The sequence below is a fragment of the Copadichromis virginalis genome, linkage group LG10, assembly GCF_057382275.1.
Source record: "Copadichromis virginalis isolate Kocher_CV1m ecotype Utaka linkage group LG10, C_Virginalis_male_GT1.1, whole genome shotgun sequence".
Classification (NCBI taxonomy): domain Eukaryota; kingdom Metazoa; phylum Chordata; class Actinopteri; order Cichliformes; family Cichlidae; genus Copadichromis; species Copadichromis virginalis.
Genome location: NC_140627.1, coordinates 7,723,673 through 7,742,431, shown reverse-complemented (window position 1 = coordinate 7,742,431; position 18,759 = coordinate 7,723,673). Strand labels below are relative to the sequence as shown.

Below are 18,759 nucleotides of genomic sequence, written 5' to 3'. Positions count from 1 at the left end.
ATTATTCACATAATGAAAACCTATACGTTGTTTCAGGCGAGTTTCCCATTCAAATGCATGTAACAGTGAGAAACGCATTGTCTTGGCGAAATAAAGCGTTTTGAACAACTTCATATAAATCGCTGTAACTTTTGATAGAAGACTCAGACAAACATGTTTATGGCTTTATCTTATAGAACTCAATATCCCCGTGCTGGGCAAACAGGTTTTGCAGCCGTTTGAAGAGATAAAATTATTCACATAATGAAAACCTATACGTTGTTTCAGGCGAGTTTCCCATTCAAATGCATGTAACAGTGAGAAACGCATTGTCTTGGCGAAATAAAGCGTTTTTGAACAACTTCATATAAATCGCTGTAACTTTTGATAGAAGACTCAGACAAACATGTTTATGGCTTTATCTTATAGAACTCAATATCCCCGTGCTGGGCAAACAGGTTTTGCAGCCGTTTGAGCTAAGATTTTAAAATTATTCACATAATGAAAACCTATACGTTGTTTCAGGCGAGTTTCCCATTCAAATGCATGTAACAGTGAGAAACGCATTGTCTTGGCGAAATAAAGCGTTTTTGAACAACTTCATATAAATCGCTGTAACTTTTGATAGAAGACTCAGACAAACATGTTTATGGCTTTATCTTATAGAACTCAATATCCCCGTGCTGGGCAAACAGGTTTTGCAGCCGTTTGAGCTAAGATTTTAAAATTATTCACATAATGAAAACCTATACGTTGTTTCAGGCGAGTTTCCCATTCAAATGCATGTAACAGTGAGAAACGCATTGTCTTGGCGAAATAAAGCGTTTTTGAACAACTTCATATAAATCGCTGTAACTTTTGATAGAAGACTCAGACAAACATGTTTATGGCTTTATCTTATAGAACTCAATATCCCCGTGCTGGGCAAACAGGTTTTGCAGCCGTTTGAGCTAAGATTTTAAAATTATTCACATAATGAAAACCTATACTTTGTTTCAGGCGAGTTTCCCATTCAAATGCATGTAACAGTGAGAAACGCATTGTCTTGGCGAAATAAAGCGTTTTTGAACAACTTCATATAAATCGCTGTAACTTTTGATAGAAGACTCAGACAAACATGTTTATGGCTTTATCTTATAGAACTCAATATCCCCGTGCTGGGCAAACAGGTTTTGCAGCCGTTTGAGCTAAGATTTTAAAATTATTCACATAATGAAAACCTATACTTTGTTTCAGGCGAGTTTCCCATTCAAATGCATGTAACAGTGAGAAACGCATTGTCTTGGCGAAATAAAGCGTTTTTGAACAACTTCATATAAATCGCTGTAACTTTTGATAGAAGACTCAGACAAACATGTTTATGGCTTTATCTTATAGAACTCAATATCCCCGTGCTGGGCAAACAGGTTTTGCAGCCGTTTGAGCTAAGATTTTAAAATTATTCACATAATGAAAACCTATACTTTGTTTCAGGCGAGTTTCCCATTCAAATGCATGTAACAGTGAGAAACGCATTGTCTTGGCGAAATAAAGCGTTTTTGAACAACTTCATATAAATCGCTGTAACTTTTGATAGAAGACTCAGACAAACATGTTTATGGCTTTATCTTATAGAACTCAATATCCCCGTGCTGGGCAAACAGGTTTTGCAGCCGTTTGAGCTAAGATTTTAAAATTATTCACATAATGAAAACCTATACTTTGTTTCAGGCGAGTTTCCCATTCAAATGCATGTAACAGTGAGAAACGCATTGTCTTGGCGAAATAAAGCGTTTTTGAACAACTTCATATAAATCGCTGTAACTTTTGATAGAAGACTCAGACAAACATGTTTATGGCTTTATCTTATAGAACTCAATATCCCCGTGCTGGGCAAACAGGTTTTGCAGCCGTTTGAGCTAAGATTTTAAAATTATTCACATAATGAAAACCTATACTTTGTTTCAGGCGAGTTTCCCATTCAAATGCATGTAACAGTGAGAAACGCATTGTCTTGGCGAAATAAAGCGTTTTTGAACAACTTCATATAAATCGCTGTAACTTTTGATAGAAGACTCAGACAAACATGTTTATGGCTTTATCTTATAGAACTCAATATCCCCGTGCTGGGCAAACAGGTTTTGCAGCCGTTTGAGCTAAGATTTTAAAATTATTCACATAATGAAAACCTATACTTTGTTTCAGGCGAGTTTCCCATTCAAATGCATGTAACAGTGAGAAACGCATTGTCTTGGCGAAATAAAGCGTTTTTGAACAACTTCATATAAATCGCTGTAACTTTTGATAGAAGACTCAGACAAACATGTTTATGGCTTTATCTTATAGAACTCAATATCCCCGTGCTGGGCAAACAGGTTTTGCAGCCGTTTGAGCTAAGATTTTAAAATTATTCACATAATGAAAACCTATACTTTGTTTCAGGCGAGTTTCCCATTCAAATGCATGTAACAGTGAGAAACGCATTGTCTTGGCGAAATAAAGCGTTTTTGAACAACTTCATATAAATCGCTGTAACTTTTGATAGAAGACTCAGACAAACATGTTTATGGCTTTATCTTATAGAACTCAATATCCCCGTGCTGGGCAAACAGGTTTTGCAGCCGTTTGAGCTAAGATTTTAAAATTATTCACATAATGAAAACCTATACTTTGTTTCAGGCGAGTTTCCCATTCAAATGCATGTAACAGTGAGAAACGCATTGTCTTGGCGAAATAAAGCGTTTTTGAACAACTTCATATAAATCGCTGTAACTTTTGATAGAAGACTCAGACAAACATGTTTATGGCTTTATCTTATAGAACTCAATATCCCCGTGCTGGGCAAACAGGTTTTGCAGCCGTTTGAGCTAAGATTTTAAAATTATTCACATAATGAAAACCTATACTTTGTTTCAGGCGAGTTTCCCATTCAAATGCATGTAACAGTGAGAAACGCATTGTCTTGGCGAAATAAAGCGTTTTTGAACAACTTCATATAAATCGCTGTAACTTTTGATAGAAGACTCAGACAAACATGTTTATGGCTTTATCTTATAGAACTCAATATCCCCGTGCTGGGCAAACAGGTTTTGCAGCCGTTTGAGCTAAGATTTTAAAATTATTCACATAATGAAAACCTATACTTTGTTTCAGGCGAGTTTCCCATTCAAATGCATGTAACAGTGAGAAACGCATTGTCTTGGCGAAATAAAGCGTTTTTGAACAACTTCATATAAATCGCTGTAACTTTTGATAGAAGACTCAGACAAACATGTTTATGGCTTTATCTTATAGAACTCAATATCCCCGTGCTGGGCAAACAGGTTTTGCAGCCGTTTGAGCTAAGATTTTAAAATTATTCACATAATGAAAACCTATACTTTGTTTCAGGCGAGTTTCCCATTCAAATGCATGTAACAGTGAGAAACGCATTGTCTTGGCGAAATAAAGCGTTTTTGAACAACTTCATATAAATCGCTGTAACTTTTGATAGAAGACTCAGACAAACATGTTTATGGCTTTATCTTATAGAACTCAATATCCCCGTGCTGGGCAAACAGGTTTTGCAGCCGTTTGAGCTAAGATTTTAAAATTATTCACATAATGAAAACCTATACTTTGTTTCAGGCGAGTTTCCCATTCAAATGCATGTAACAGTGAGAAACGCATTGTCTTGGCGAAATAAAGCGTTTTTGAACAACTTCATATAAATCGCTGTAACTTTTGATAGAAGACTCAGACAAACATGTTTATGGCTTTATCTTATAGAACTCAATATCCCCGTGCTGGGCAAACAGGTTTTGCAGCCGTTTGAGCTAAGATTTTAAAATTATTCACATAATGAAAACCTATACTTTGTTTCAGGCGAGTTTCCCATTCAAATGCATGTAACAGTGAGAAACGCATTGTCTTGGCGAAATAAAGCGTTTTTGAACAACTTCATATAAATCGCTGTAACTTTTGATAGAAGACTCAGACAAACATGTTTATGGCTTTATCTTATAGAACTCAATATCCCCGTGCTGGGCAAACAGGTTTTGCAGCCGTTTGAGCTAAGATTTTAAAATTATTCACATAATGAAAACCTATACTTTGTTTCAGGCGAGTTTCCCATTCAAATGCATGTAACAGTGAGAAACGCATTGTCTTGGCGAAATAAAGCGTTTTTGAACAACTTCATATAAATCGCTGTAACTTTTGATAGAAGACTCAGACAAACATGTTTATGGCTTTATCTTATAGAACTCAATATCCCCGTGCTGGGCAAACAGGTTTTGCAGCCGTTTGAGCTAAGATTTTAAAATTATTCACATAATGAAAACCTATACTTTGTTTCAGGCGAGTTTCCCATTCAAATGCATGTAACAGTGAGAAACGCATTGTCTTGGCGAAATAAAGCGTTTTTGAACAACTTCATATAAATCGCTGTAACTTTTGATAGAAGACTCAGACAAACATGTTTATGGCTTTATCTTATAGAACTCAATATCCCCGTGCTGGGCAAACAGGTTTTGCAGCCGTTTGAGCTAAGATTTTAAAATTATTCACATAATGAAAACCTATACTTTGTTTCAGGCGAGTTTCCCATTCAAATGCATGTAACAGTGAGAAACGCATTGTCTTGGCGAAATAAAGCGTTTTTGAACAACTTCATATAAATCGCTGTAACTTTTGATAGAAGACTCAGACAAACATGTTTATGGCTTTATCTTATAGAACTCAATATCCCCGTGCTGGGCAAACAGGTTTTGCAGCCGTTTGAGCTAAGATTTTAAAATTATTCACATAATGAAAACTTCATATAAATAGCTGTAACTTTTGATAGAAGACTCAGACAAACAGTTTATGGCTTTATCTTATAGAACTCAATATCCCCGTGGCGCTTGAGAGAGACAACTTCATATAAATCGCTGTAACTTTTGATAGAAGACTCAGACAAACAGTTTATGGCTTTATCTTATAGAACTCAATATCCCCGTGCTGGGCAAACAGGTTTTGCAGCCGTTTGAGCTAAGATTTTAAAATTATTCACATAATGAAAACCTATACTTTGTTTAGGCGTGTTTCCCATTCAAATGCATGTAAAGTGAGAAACGCATTGTCTTGGCGAAATAAAGCGTTTTTGAACAACTTCATATAAATCGCTGTAACTTTTGATAGAAGACTCAGACAAACATGTTTATGGCTTTATCTTATAGAACTCAATATCCCCGTGCTGGGCAAACAGGTTTTGCAGCCGTTTGAGCTAAGATTTTAAAATTATTCACATAATGAAAACCTATACTTTGTTTCAGGCGAGTTTCCATTCAAATGCATGTAACAGTGAGAAAACGCATTGTCTTGGCGAAATAAAGCGTTTTTGAACAACTTCATATAAATCGCTGTAACTTTTGATAGAAGACTCAGACAAACATGTTTATGGCTTTATCTTATAGAACTCAATATCCCCGTGCTGGGCAAACAGGTTTTGCAGCCGTTTGAGCTAAGATTTTAAAATTATTCACATAATGAAAACCTATACTTTGTTTCAGGCGAGTTTCCCATTCAAATGCATGTAACAGTGAGAAACGCATTGTCTTGGCGAAATAAAGCGTTTTTGAACAACTTCATATAAATCGCTGTAACTTTTGATAGAAGACTCAGACAAACATGTTTATGGCTTTATCTTATAGAACTCAATATCCCCGTGCTGGGCAAACAGGTTTTGCAGCCGTTTGAGCTAAGATTTTAAAATTATTCACATAATGAAAACCTATACTTTGTTTCAGGCGAGTTTCCCATTCAAATGCATGTAACAGTGAGAAACGCATTGTCTTGGCGAAATAAAGCGTTTTTGAACAACTTCATATAAATCGCTGTAACTTTTGATAGAAGACTCAGACAAACATGTTTATGGCTTTATCTTATAGAACTCAATATCCCCGTGCTGGGCAAACAGGTTTGCAGCCGTTTGAGCTAAGATTTTAAAATTATTCACATAATGAAAACCTATACTTTGTTTCAGGCGAGTTTCCCATTCAAATGCATGTAACAGTGAGAAACGCATTGTCTGGCGAAATAAAGCGTTTTTGAACAACTTCATATAAATCGCTGTAACTTTTGATAGAAGACTCAGACAAACATGTTTATGGCTTTATCTTATAGAACTCAATATCCCCGTGCTGGGCAAACAGGTTTTGCAGCCGTTTGAGCTAAGATTTTAAAATTATTCACATAATGAAAACCTATACTTTGTTTCAGGCGAGTTTCCCATTCAAATGCATGTAACAGTGAGAAACGCATTGTCTTGGCGAAATAAAGCGTTTTTGAACAACTTCATATAAATCGCTGTAACTTTTGATAGAAGACTCAGACAAACATGTTTATGGCTTTATCTTATAGAACTCAATATCCCCGTGCTGGGCAAACAGGTTTTGCAGCCGTTTGAGCTAAGATTTTAAAATTATTCACATAATGAAAACCTATACTTTGTTTCAGGCGAGTTTCCCATTCAAATGCATGTAACAGTGAGAAACGCATTGTCTTGGCGAAATAAAGCGTTTTTGAACAACTTCATATAAATCGCTGTAACTTTTGATAGAAGACTCAGACAAACATGTTTATGGCTTTATCTTATAGAACTCAATATCCCCGTGCTGGGCAAACAGGTTTTGCAGCCGTTTGAGCTAAGATTTTAAAATTATTCACATAATGAAAACCTATACTTTGTTTCAGGCGAGTTTCCCATTCAAATGCATGTAACAGTGAGAAACGCATTGTCTTGGCGAAATAAAGCGTTTTTGAACAACTTCATATAAATCGCTGTAACTTTTGATAGAAGACTCAGACAAACATGTTTATGGCTTTATCTTATAGAACTCAATATCCCCGTGCTGGGCAAACAGGTTTTGCAGCCGTTTGAGCTAAGATTTTAAAATTATTCACATAATGAAAACCTATACTTTGTTTCAGGCGAGTTTCCCATTCAAATGCATGTAACAGTGAGAAACGCATTGTCTTGGCGAAATAAAGCGTTTTTGAACAACTTCATATAAATCGCTGTAACTTTTGATAGAAGACTCAGACAAACATGTTTATGGCTTTATCTTATAGAACTCAATATCCCCGTGCTGGGCAAACAGGTTTTGCAGCCGTTTGAGCTAAGATTTTAAAATTATTCACATAATGAAAACCTATACTTTGTTTCAGGCGAGTTTCCCATTCAAATGCATGTAACAGTGAGAAACGCATTGTCTTGGCGAAATAAAGCGTTTTTGAACAACTTCATATAAATCGCTGTAACTTTTGATAGAAGACTCAGACAAACATGTTTATGGCTTTATCTTATAGAACTCAATATCCCCGTGCTGGGCAAACAGGTTTTGCAGCCGTTTGAGCTAAGATTTTAAAATTATTCACATAATGAAAACCTATACTTTGTTTCAGGCGAGTTTCCCATTCAAATGCATGTAACAGTGAGAAACGCATTGTCTTGGCGAAATAAAGCGTTTTTGAACAACTTCATATAAATCGCTGTAACTTTTGATAGAAGACTCAGACAAACATGTTTATGGCTTTATCTTATAGAACTCAATATCCCCGTGCTGGGCAAACAGGTTTTGCAGCCGTTTGAGCTAAGATTTTAAAATTATTCACATAATGAAAACCTATACTTTGTTTCAGGCGAGTTTCCCATTCAAATGCATGTAACAGTGAGAAACGCATTGTCTTGGCGAAATAAAGCGTTTTTGAACAACTTCATATAAATCGCTGTAACTTTTGATAGAAGACTCAGACAAACATGTTTATGGCTTTATCTTATAGAACTCAATATCCCCGTGCTGGGCAAACAGGTTTTGCAGCCGTTTGAGCTAAGATTTTAAAATTATTCACATAATGAAAACCTATACTTTGTTTCAGGCGAGTTTCCCATTCAAATGCATGTAACAGTGAGAAACGCATTGTCTTGGCGAAATAAAGCGTTTTTGAACAACTTCATATAAATCGCTGTAACTTTTGATAGAAGACTCAGACAAACATGTTTATGGCTTTATCTTATAGAACTCAATATCCCCGTGCTGGGCAAACAGGTTTTGCAGCCGTTTGAGCTAAGATTTTAAAATTATTCACATAATGAAAACCTATACTTTGTTTCAGGCGAGTTTCCCATTCAAATGCATGTAACAGTGAGAAACGCATTGTCTTGGCGAAATAAAGCGTTTTTGAACAACTTCATATAAATCGCTGTAACTTTTGATAGAAGACTCAGACAAACATGTTTATGGCTTTATCTTATAGAACTCAATATCCCCGTGCTGGGCAAACAGGTTTTGCAGCCGTTTGAGCTAAGATTTTAAAATTATTCACATAATGAAAACCTATACTTTGTTTCAGGCGAGTTTCCCATTCAAATGCATGTAACAGTGAGAAACGCATTGTCTTGGCGAAATAAAGCGTTTTTGAACAACTTCATATAAATCGCTGTAACTTTTGATAGAAGACTCAGACAAACATGTTTATGGCTTTATCTTATAGAACTCAATATCCCCGTGCTGGGCAAACAGGTTTTGCAGCCGTTTGAGCTAAGATTTTAAAATTATTCACATAATGAAAACCTATACTTTGTTTCAGGCGAGTTTCCCATTCAAATGCATGTAACAGTGAGAAACGCATTGTCTTGGCGAAATAAAGCGTTTTTGAACAACTTCATATAAATCGCTGTAACTTTTGATAGAAGACTCAGACAAACATGTTTATGGCTTTATCTTATAGAACTCAATATCCCCGTGCTGGGCAAACAGGTTTTGCAGCCGTTTGAGCTAAGATTTTAAAATTATTCACATAATGAAAACCTATACTTTGTTTCAGGCGAGTTTCCCATTCAAATGCATGTAACAGTGAGAAACGCATTGTCTTGGCGAAATAAAGCGTTTTTGAACAACTTCATATAAATCGCTGTAACTTTTGATAGAAGACTCAGACAAACATGTTTATGGCTTTATCTTATAGAACTCAATATCCCCGTGCTGGGCAAACAGGTTTTGCAGCCGTTTGAGCTAAGATTTTAAAATTATTCACATAATGAAAACCTATACTTTGTTTCAGGCGAGTTTCCCATTCAAATGCATGTAACAGTGAGAAACGCATTGTCTTGGCGAAATAAAGCGTTTTTGAACAACTTCATATAAATCGCTGTAACTTTTGATAGAAGACTCAGACAAACATGTTTATGGCTTTATCTTATAGAACTCAATATCCCCGTGCTGGGCAAACAGGTTTTGCAGCCGTTTGAGCTAAGATTTTAAAATTATTCACATAATGAAAACCTATACTTTGTTTCAGGCGAGTTTCCCATTCAAATGCATGTAACAGTGAGAAACGCATTGTCTTGGCGAAATAAAGCGTTTTTGAACAACTTCATATAAATCGCTGTAACTTTTGATAGAAGACTCAGACAAACATGTTTATGGCTTTATCTTATAGAACTCAATATCCCCGTGCTGGGCAAACAGGTTTTGCAGCCGTTTGAGCTAAGATTTTAAAATTATTCACATAATGAAAACCTATACTTTGTTTCAGGCGAGTTTCCCATTCAAATGCATGTAACAGTGAGAAACGCATTGTCTTGGCGAAATAAAGCGTTTTTGAACAACTTCATATAAATCGCTGTAACTTTTGATAGAAGACTCAGACAAACATGTTTATGGCTTTATCTTATAGAACTCAATATCCCCGTGCTGGGCAAACAGGTTTTGCAGCCGTTTGAGCTAAGATTTTAAAATTATTCACATAATGAAAACCTATACTTTGTTTCAGGCGAGTTTCCCATTCAAATGCATGTAACAGTGAGAAACGCATTGTCTTGGCGAAATAAAGCGTTTTTGAACAACTTCATATAAATCGCTGTAACTTTTGATAGAAGACTCAGACAAACATGTTTATGGCTTTATCTTATAGAACTCAATATCCCCGTGCTGGGCAAACAGGTTTTGCAGCCGTTTGAGCTAAGATTTTAAAATTATTCACATAATGAAAACCTATACTTTGTTTCAGGCGAGTTTCCCATTCAAATGCATGTAACAGTGAGAAACGCATTGTCTTGGCGAAATAAAGCGTTTTTGAACAACTTCATATAAATCGCTGTAACTTTTGATAGAAGACTCAGACAAACATGTTTATGGCTTTATCTTATAGAACTCAATATCCCCGTGCTGGGCAAACAGGTTTTGCAGCCGTTTGAGCTAAGATTTTAAAATTATTCACATAATGAAAACCTATACTTTGTTTCAGGCGAGTTTCCCATTCAAATGCATGTAACAGTGAGAAACGCATTGTCTTGGCGAAATAAAGCGTTTTTGAACAACTTCATATAAATCGCTGTAACTTTTGATAGAAGACTCAGACAAACATGTTTATGGCTTTATCTTATAGAACTCAATATCCCGTGCTGGGCAAACAGGTTTTGCAGCCGTTTGAGCTAAGATTTTAAAATTATTCACATAATGAAAACCTATACTTTGTTTCAGGCGAGTTTCCCATTCAAATGCATGTAACAGTGAGAAACGCATGGTCTTGGCGAAATAAAGCGTTTTTGAACAACTTCATATAAATCGCTGTAACTTTTGATAGAAGACTCAGACAAACATGTTTATGGCTTTATCTTATAGAACTCAATATCCCCGTGCTGGGCAAACAGGTTTTGCAGCCGTTTGAGCTAAGATTTTAAAATTATTCACATAATGAAAACCTATACTTTGTTTCAGGCGAGTTTCCCATTCAAATGCATGTAACAGTGAGAAACGCATTGTCTTGGCGAAATAAAGCGTTTTTGAACAACTTCATATAAATCGCTGTAACTTTTGATAGAAGACTCAGACAAACATGTTTATGGCTTTATCTTATAGAACTCAATATCCCCGTGCTGGGCAAACAGGTTTTGCAGCCGTTTGAGCTAAGATTTTAAAATTATTCACATAATGAAAACCTATACGTTGTTTCAGGCGAGTTTCCCATTCAAATGCATGTAACAGTGAGAAACGCATTGTCTTGGCGAAATAAAGCGTTTTTGAACAACTTCATATAAATCGCTGTAACTTTTGATAGAAGACTCAGACAAACATGTTTATGGCTTTATCTTATAGAACTCAATATCCCCGTGCTGGGCAAACAGGTTTTGCAGCCGTTTGAGCTAAGATTTTAAAATTATTCACATAATGAAAACCTATACTTTGTTTCAGGCGAGTTTCCCATTCAAATGCATGTAACAGTGAGAAACGCATTGTCTTGGCGAAATAAAGCGTTTTTGAACAACTTCATATAAATCGCTGTAACTTTTGATAGAAGACTCAGACAAACATGTTTATGGCTTTATCTTATAGAACTCAATATCCCCGTGCTGGGCAAACAGAACAGGTTTTGCAGCCGTTTGAGCTAAGATTTTAAAATTATTCACATAATGAAAACCTATACTTTGTTTCAGGCGAGTTTCCCATTCAAATGCATGTAACAGTGAGAAACGCATTGTCTTGGCGAAATAAAGCGTTTTTGAACAACTTCATATAAATCGCTGTAACTTTTGATAGAAGACTCAGACAAACATGTTTATGGCTTTATCTTATAGAACTCAATATCCCCGTGCTGGGCAAACAGGTTTTGCAGCCGTTTGAGCTAAGATTTTAAAATTATTCACATAATGAAAACCTATACTTTGTTTCAGGCGAGTTTCCCATTCAAATGCATGTAACAGTGAGAAACGCATTGTCTTGGCGAAATAAAGCGTTTTTGAACAACTTCATATAAATCGCTGTAACTTTTGATAGAAGACTCAGACATACATGTTTATGGCTTTATCTTATAGAACTCAATATCCCCGTGCTGGGCAAACAGGTTTTGCAGCCGTTTGAGCTAAGATTTTAAAATTATTCACATAATGAAAACCTATACTTTGTTTCAGGCGAGTTTCCCATTCAAATGCATGTAACAGTGAGAAACACACTGTCTTGGCGAAATAAAGCGTTTTTGAACAACTTCATATAAATCGCTGTAACTTTTGATAGAAGACTCAGACAAACATGTTTATGGCTTTATCTTATAGAACTCAATATCCCCGTGCTGGGCAAACAGGTTTTGCAGCCGTTTGAGCTAAGATTTTAAAATTATTCACATAATGAAAACCTATACTTTGTTTCAGGCGAGTTTCCCATTCAAATGCATGTAACAGTGAGAAACGCATTGTCTTGGCGAAATAAAGCGTTTTTGAACAACTTCATATAAATCGCTGTAACTTTTGATAGAAGACTCAGACAAACATGTTTATGGCTTTATCTTATAGAACTCAATATCCCCGTGCTGGGCAAACAGGTTTTGCAGCCGTTTGAGCTAAGATTTTAAAATTATTCACATAATGAAAACCTATACGTTGTTTCAGGCGAGTTTCCCATTCAAATGCATGTAACAGTGAGAAACGCATTGTCTTGGCGAAATAAAGCGTTTTTGAACAACTTCATATAAATCGCTGTAACTTTTGATAGAAGACTCAGACAAACATGTTTATGGCTTTATCTTATAGAACTCAATATCCCCGTGCTGGGCAAACAGGTTTTGCAGCCGTTTGAGCTAAGATTTTAAAATTATTCACATAATGAAAACCTATACGTTGTTTCAGGCGAGTTTCCCATTCAAATGCATGTAACAGTGAGAAACGCATTGTCTTGGCGAAATAAAGCGTTTTTGAACAACTTCATATAAATCGCTGTAACTTTTGATAGAAGACTCAGACAAACATGTTTATGGCTTTATCTTATAGAACTCAATATCCCCGTGCTGGGCAAACAGGTTTTGCAGCCGTTTGAGCTAAGATTTTAAAATTATTCACATAATGAAAACCTATACTTTGTTTCAGGCGAGTTTCCCATTCAAATGCATGTAACAGTGAGAAACGCATTGTCTTGGCGAAATAAAGCGTTTTTGAACAACTTCATATAAATCGCTGTAACTTTTGATAGAAGACTCAGACAAACATGTTTATGGCTTTATCTTATAGAACTCAATATCCCCGTGCTGGGCAAACAGGTTTTGCAGCCGTTTGAGCTAAGATTTTAAAATTATTCACATAATGAAAACCTATACGTTGTTTCAGGCGAGTTTCCCATTCAAATGCATGTAACAGTGAGAAACGCATTGTCTTGGCGAAATAAAGCGTTTTTGAACAACTTCATATAAATCGCTGTAACTTTTGATAGAAGACTCAGACAAACATGTTTATGGCTTTATCTTATAGAACTCAATATCCCCGTGCTGGGCAAACAGGTTTTGCAGCCGTTTGAGCTAAGATTTTAAAATTATTCACATAATGAAAACCTATACTTTGTTTCAGGCGAGTTTCCCATTCAAATGCATGTAACAGTGAGAAACGCATGGTCTTGGCGAAATAAAGCGTTTTTGAACAACTTCATATAAATCGCTGTAACTTTTGATAGAAGACTCAGACAAACATGTTTATGGCTTTATCTTATAGAACTCAATATCCCCGTGCTGGGCAAACAGGTTTTGCAGCCGTTTGAGCTAAGATTTTAAAATTATTCACATAATGAAAACCTATACTTTGTTTCAGGCGAGTTTCCCATTCAAATGCATGTAACAGTGAGAAACGCATTGTCTTGGCGAAATAAAGCGTTTTTGAACAACTTCATATAAATCGCTGTAACTTTTGATAGAAGACTCAGACAAACATGTTTATGGCTTTATCTTATAGAACTCAATATCCCCGTGCTGGGCAAACAGGTTTTGCAGCCGTTTGAGCTAAGATTTTAAAATTATTCACATAATGAAAACCTATACTTTGTTTCAGGCGAGTTTCCCATTCAAATGCATGTAACAGTGAGAAACGCATTGTCTTGGCGAAATAAAGCGTTTTTGAACAACTTCATATAAATCGCTGTAACTTTTGATAGAAGACTCAGACAAACATGTTTATGGCTTTATCTTATAGAACTCAATATCCCCGTGCTGGGCAAACAGGTTTTGCAGCCGTTTGAGCTAAGATTTTAAAATTATTCACATAATGAAAACCTATACTTTGTTTCAGGCGAGTTTCCCATTCAAATGCATGTAACAGTGAGAAACGCATTGTCTTGGCGAAATAAAGCGTTTTTGAACAACTTCATATAAATCGCTGTAACTTTTGATAGAAGACTCAGACAAACATGTTTATGGCTTTATCTTATAGAACTCAATATCCCCGTGCTGGGCAAACAGGTTTTGCAGCCGTTTGAGCTAAGATTTTAAAATTATTCACATAATGAAAACCTATACTTTGTTTCAGGCGAGTTTCCCATTCAAATGCATGTAACAGTGAGAAACGCATTGTCTTGGCGAAATAAAGCGTTTTTGAACAACTTCATATAAATCGCTGTAACTTTTGATAGAAGACTCAGACAAACATGTTTATGGCTTTATCTTATAGAACTCAATATCCCCGTGCTGGGCAAACAGGTTTTGCAGCCGTTTGAGCTAAGATTTTAAAATTATTCACATAATGAAAACCTATACTTTGTTTCAGGCGAGTTTCCCATTCAAATGCATGTAACAGTGAGAAACGCATTGTCTTGGCGAAATAAAGCGTTTTTGAACAACTTCATATAAATCGCTGTAACTTTTGATAGAAGACTCAGACAAACATGTTTATGGCTTTATCTTATAGAACTCAATATCCCCGTGCTGGGCAAACAGGTTTTGCAGCCGTTTGAGCTAAGATTTTAAAATTATTCACATAATGAAAACCTATACTTTGTTTCAGGCGAGTTTCCCATTCAAATGCATGTAACAGTGAGAAACGCATTGTCTTGGCGAAATAAAGCGTTTTTGAACAACTTCATATAAATCGCTGTAACTTTTGATAGAAGACTCAGACAAACATGTTTATGGCTTTATCTTATAGAACTCAATATCCCCGTGCTGGGCAAACAGGTTTTGCAGCCGTTTGAGCTAAGATTTTAAAATTATTCACATAATGAAAACCTATACTTTGTTTCAGGCGAGTTTCCCATTCAAATGCATGTAACAGTGAGAAACGCATTGTCTTGGCGAAATAAAGCGTTTTTGAACAACTTCATATAAATCGCTGTAACTTTTGATAGAAGACTCAGACAAACATGTTTATGGCTTTATCTTATAGAACTCAATATCCCCGTGCTGGGCAAACAGGTTTTGCAGCCGTTTGAGCTAAGATTTTAAAATTATTCACATAATGAAAACCTATACTTTGTTTCAGGCGAGTTTCCCATTCAAATGCATGTAACAGTGAGAAACGCATTGTCTTGGCGAAATAAAGCGTTTTTGAACAACTTCATATAAATCGCTGTAACTTTTGATAGAAGACTCAGACAAACATGTTTATGGCTTTATCTTATAGAACTCAATATCCCTGTGCTGGGCAAACAGGTTTTGCAGCCGTTTGAGCTAAGATTTTAAAATTATTCACATAATGAAAACCTATACTTTGTTTCAGGCGAGTTTCCCATTCAAATGCATGTAACAGTGAGAAACGCATTGTCTTGGCGAAATAAAGCGTTTTTGAACAACTTCATATAAATCGCTGTAACTTTTGATAGAAGACTCAGACAAACATGTTTATGGCTTTATCTTATAGAACTCAATATCCCCGTGCTGGGCAAACAGGTTTTGCAGCCGTTTGAGCTAAGATTTTAAAATTATTCACATAATGAAAACCTATACGTTGTTTCAGGCGAGTTTCCCATTCAAATGCATGTAACAGTGAGAAACGCATTGTCTTGGCGAAATAAAGCGTTTTTGAACAACTTCATATAAATCGCTGTAACTTTTGATAGAAGACTCAGACAAACATGTTTATGGCTTTATCTTATAGAACTCAATATCCCCGTGCTGGGCAAACAGAACAGGTTTTGCAGCCGTTTGAGCTAAGATTTTAAAATTATTCACATAATGAAAACCTATACTTTGTTTCAGGCGAGTTTCCCATTCAAATGCATGTAACAGTGAGAAACGCATGGTCTTGGCGAAATAAAGCGTTTTTGAACAACTTCATATAAATCGCTGTAACTTTTGATAGAAGACTCAGACAAACATGTTTATGGCTTTATCTTATAGAACTCAATATCCCCGTGCTGGGCAAACAGGTTTTGCAGCCGTTTGAGCTAAGATTTTAAAATTATTCACATAATGAAAACCTATACTTTGTTTCAGGCGAGTTTCCCATTCAAATGCATGTAACAGTGAGAAACGCATTGTCTTGGCGAAATAAAGCGTTTTTGAACAACTTCATATAAATCGCTGTAACTTTTGATAGAAGACTCAGACAAACATGTTTATGGCTTTATCTTATAGAACTCAATATCCCCGTGCTGGGCAAACAGGTTTTGCAGCCGTTTGAGCTAAGATTTTAAAATTATTCACATAATGAAAACCTATACTTTGTTTCAGGCGAGTTTCCCATTCAAATGCATGTAACAGTGAGAAACGCATTGTCTTGGCGAAATAAAGCGTTTTTGAACAACTTCATATAAATCGCTGTAACTTTTGATAGAAGACTCAGACAAACATGTTTATGGCTTTATCTTATAGAACTCAATATCCCCGTGCTGGGCAAACAGGTTTTGCAGCCGTTTGAGCTAAGATTTTAAAATTATTCACATAATGAAAACCTATACTTTGTTTCAGGCGAGTTTCCCATTCAAATGCATGTAACAGTGAGAAACGCATTGTCTTGGCGAAATAAAGCGTTTTTGAACAACTTCATATAAATCGCTGTAACTTTTGATAGAAGACTCAGACAAACATGTTTATGGCTTTATCTTATAGAACTCAATATCCCCGTGCTGGGCAAACAGGTTTTGCAGCCGTTTGAGCTAAGATTTTAAAATTATTCACATAATGAAAACCTATACTTTGTTTCAGGCGAGTTTCCCATTCAAATGCATGTAACAGTGAGAAACGCATTGTCTTGGCGAAATAAAGCGTTTTTGAACAACTTCATATAAATCGCTGTAACTTTTGATAGAAGACTCAGACAAACATGTTTATGGCTTTATCTTATAGAACTCAATATCCCCGTGCTGGGCAAACAGAACAGGTTTTGCAGCCGTTTGAGCTAAGATTTTAAAATTATTCACATAATGAAAACCTATACTTTGTTTCAGGCGAGTTTCCCATTCAAATGCATGTAACAGTGAGAAACGCATGGTCTTGGCGAAATAAAGCGTTTTTGAACAACTTCATATAAATCGCTGTAACTTTTGATAGAAGACTCAGACAAACATGTTTATGGCTTTATCTTATAGAACTCAATATCCCCGTGCTGGGCAAACAGAACAGGTTTTGCAGCCGTTTGAGCTAAGATTTTAAAATTATTCACATAATGAAAACCTATACTTTGTTTCAGGCGAGTTTCCCATTCAAATGCATGTAACAGTGAGAAACGCATTGTCTTGGCGAAATAAAGCGTTTTTGAACAACTTCATATAAATCGCTGTAACTTTTGATAGAAGACTCAGACAAACATGTTTATGGCTTTATCTTATAGAACTCAATATCCCCGTGCTGGGCAAACAGGTTTTGCAGCCGTTTGAGCTAAGATTTTAAAATTATTCACATAATGAAAACCTATACTTTGTTTCAGGCGAGTTTCCCATTCAAATGCATGTAACAGTGAGAAACGCATTGTCTTGGCGAAATAAAGCGTTTTTGAACAACTTCATATAAATCGCTGTAACTTTTGATAGAAGACTCAGACAAACATGTTTATGGCTTTATCTTATAGAACTCAATATCCCCGTGCTGGGCAAACAGGTTTTGCAGCCGTTTGAGCTAAGATTTTAAAATTATTCACATAATGAAAACCTATACTTTGTTTCAGGCGAGTTTCCCATTCAAATGCATGTAACAGTGAGAAACACACTGTCTTGGCGAAATAAAGCGTTTTTGAACAACTTCATATAAATCGCTGTAACTTTTGATAGAAGACTCAGACAAACATGTTTATGGCTTTATCTTATAGAACTCAATATCCCCGTGCTGGGCAAACAGAACAGGTTTTGCAGCCGTTTGAGCTAAGATTTTAAAATTATTCACATAATGAAAACCTATACTTTGTTTCAGGCGAGTTTCCCATTCAAATGCATGTAACAGTGAGAAACGCATTGTCTTGGCGAAATAAAGCGTTTTTGAACAACTTCATATAAATCGCTGTAACTTTTGATAGAAGACTCAGACAAACATGTTTATGGCTTTATCTTATAGAACTCAATATCCCCGTGCTGGGCAAACAGGTTTTGCAGCCGTTTGAGCTAAGATTTTAAAATTATTCACATAATGAAAACCTATACTTTGTTTCAGGCGAGTTTCCCATTCAAATGCATGTAACAGTGAGAAACGCATTGTCTTGGCGAAATAAAGCGTTTTTGAACAACTTCATATAAATCGCTGTAACTTTTGATAGAAGACTCAGACATACATGTTTATGGCTTTATCTTATAGAACTCAATATCCCTGTGCTGGGCAAACAGGTTTTGCAGCCGTTTGAGCTAAGATTTTAAAATTATTCACATAATGAAAACCTATACTTTGTTTCAGGCGAGTTTCCCATTCAAATGCATGTAACAGTGAGAAACACACTGTCTTGGCGAAATAAAGCGTTTTTGAACAACTTCATATAAATCGCTGTAACTTTTGATAGAAGACTCAGACAAACATGTTTATGGCTTTATCTTATAGAACTCAATATCCCCGTGCTGGGCAAACAGGTTTTGCAGCCGTTTGAGCTAAGATTTTAAAATTATTCACATA

The 18,759-nt window shown here is 35.9% G+C and overlaps 1 protein-coding gene across 1 annotated transcript in view; it reads right to left on the bottom strand.

The window, feature by feature from the left end:
• LOC146699768 (endothelial cell-selective adhesion molecule-like) overlaps positions 1-18,759 on the bottom strand; it is a 127,382-nt gene that overhangs the window by 10,257 nt on the left and 98,366 nt on the right. The gene's annotated exons all lie outside the window — the stretch shown is intronic.